Genomic DNA, 2236 nt, shown 5'->3' with positions numbered 1-2236 from the left:
TTTGAAGAATTTCGCTTAGTTTTGTTTTTGCTGGCCAAACTGGTTGATCTTGGTTTACCGAATTTTCACTTTCCCGGTGTACCGGTGCAACATCTGAGTCTAAATTCTTTTTGTGAGGATTTAAATCATTTTCAGTTTTGTTAGCTTGAGATGCTTTCTTGGAAAAAATCTCGTTAAGTTGCTCACGAAACTTTGGGTCAATTGTTAACCTTCTTCTTTGTTTGTCCGACATTTTTGAAATATTCATTACAGGCTCTTCAATTTCATTTACTACCGTTTTTTCAGCCATATTTAGATTTTAAAGTTTTTTTTTTTTTTTTTTTTTGTTTATTTATTATGCTACTGCTGCCAAGAATTTATTTTGTTATTTTTTTTTTTTTTTAAATGATTTTTTTAATACTTCATCAAAGTGGAAGCGAGAATCGACCTATTTTCTTCCCTGAGCTTGTAATTGTGTATGATGATAAAGATAATTTTTTTACTTAAAAACAAATTCAAGAATTAAAATTATAAAAAAAAAATAAATAAAATTTAAATAAATAGAAAGTTTTAAAATAAATAATGAACACAAAAAAAAAACGACAATTTCAAAATAAAAAAAAAAAACACTCTGATCATTATTTTTTTAAGTAAATGATACAAGTTTGGAAATAAAATTCGTTTAGTCTAAATTATCTGAACATTCATTTACACGTGGGCGCCATTTTGTCATCAGAAGAATTGTTCTTCTCGCATGAGACTGAGACAAAAAAAATGATCGACTCACCTGAGGTTTCACCCTTCTATTGGCTCGGAATCGACCGGGTTCGCGTTCAGCATACTATACGATTGTCCAAATATTCTCGTCCAGGCCCCAGCTACGGGAATCATAGTTTTACAAAATAATTTCAAAAGAAAATGAGTGTTTGGCATTTAAAATTCGTTGATTTTTAATTCATGCTTTATTTTTTTAAAACTTACCCTAACTACTTATATGCTATTTTAAAACTTACTTATAATAAAAAAAAGAACCTAAAAACTAATTGTGTGTGTGTACGTATGAGTGTATCTTAAATTCTAGTGTATCCCGCGACGTCCGCCATCTTCTTTCGCATGCACATGCAGTTCAAGCCAAAATCCTTTGTACATGGATAGGCTTCTGGAACCATTGTACTCTGTTTGCCATCTTGGAAGTCTGTTCAAGCCCCGGGATTAAATAGGTCTGCAGAGGACCAAAAGTTGGAATGAGTTTCTATATTTCTCAATTTTTGTTTTAATATCGTCTTACCGATCTCTATTCCACACAATGGAACTTAGTTCCGCATCTTTGGATCCATAAGCAAAAAGTGAATATAAAGGCTTATAGGTACTTTATCAAGCCGCCAAGTAACTGGCTGATATTCACTTTGCGAAATCTGTACAAAATGAGGACTTTAGAAATTTGCGTTTAACACTTTGGTTCACAGGAGATTTACCTTAATGATCGTAAACCAATTTTCACCACTCGCGCGACAATTAATATCAGCCTTGAAGCTGCGCTACCGGTCAGGCACATGTGAATATTTGATCGTTCAAGATAAACTCCCGATCCACTATCACTTTTGTCTGGTGCAAATAAAGAAATTAGGCACAGCCTGCTGGACGATTAACCGGCAACTGATAACGATGGATGTTCTCGAATGCGCTTTAACACCTAAGCAGACGAGTTCGATCTGAGTTTTAAACGACGCTGATGATAACGCCTCATTGCCAGATCACCGTCGACGCTGATTCCTCATCACTCTTCACTACAAGTGGTAATGAGTGATAGAGTACATTTTAGTACTAAACGTACCAACTGATAGCGTTGATGCTGATCCTCTGCTGACATGCGGTTTTTTTCTGTTAGTAGTGGACTCATCACTCTATTCAATTTGATGTGAGATCTTTAGTTAAGTATTTAATTTTCTTGATGGCTATGAGATTGTTTGGCTTGGCTGTGTAATGTACCTAGTGAGTGTTGGGATTGTTTATTGTGTTGTGTTAAGTGTATACAGACAAGTTTACTTCTTAGAACTTTGATGCCCTTCACTGGCTGGAGGAATAGTTCAAAATCTACAACCTCAGTTTATCTCTGCCTGTGGAAGGGTTACAACCTTGTGAAATGAGGGCATATTGTTTTAAAATTTCCCCAAAATCCGGCCGAAAAAAAACACGTGGCAAATTGTTTTTGTTTAATCGAAACATATCATCCGATTCAGAATCCGATTTAAGGTTG

The 2236-nt window shown here is 34.7% G+C and overlaps 1 long non-coding RNA gene across 1 annotated transcript; it reads right to left on the bottom strand.

Annotated features, from left to right (window-relative positions):
• Positions 1 to 976: 976 nt before the first annotated feature.
• LOC129749958 (uncharacterized) lies at positions 977 to 2014 on the bottom strand. The gene is made up of 3 exons (XR_008738229.1): positions 1455 to 2014; positions 1268 to 1394; positions 977 to 1201 (listed from the first exon to the last, which is right to left on the bottom strand). It is a non-coding gene; the product is annotated as an uncharacterized LOC129749958 (long non-coding RNA).
• Positions 2015 to 2236: the final 222 nt, after the last annotated feature.

Source organism: Uranotaenia lowii, chromosome 2 (genome assembly GCF_029784155.1).
Source record: "Uranotaenia lowii strain MFRU-FL chromosome 2, ASM2978415v1, whole genome shotgun sequence".
Classification (NCBI taxonomy): Eukaryota; Metazoa; Arthropoda; class Insecta; order Diptera; family Culicidae; genus Uranotaenia; species Uranotaenia lowii.
The sequence above is the reverse complement of the archived record's forward strand: the minus strand, read 5'-3'. Positions and strand labels throughout refer to the sequence as shown.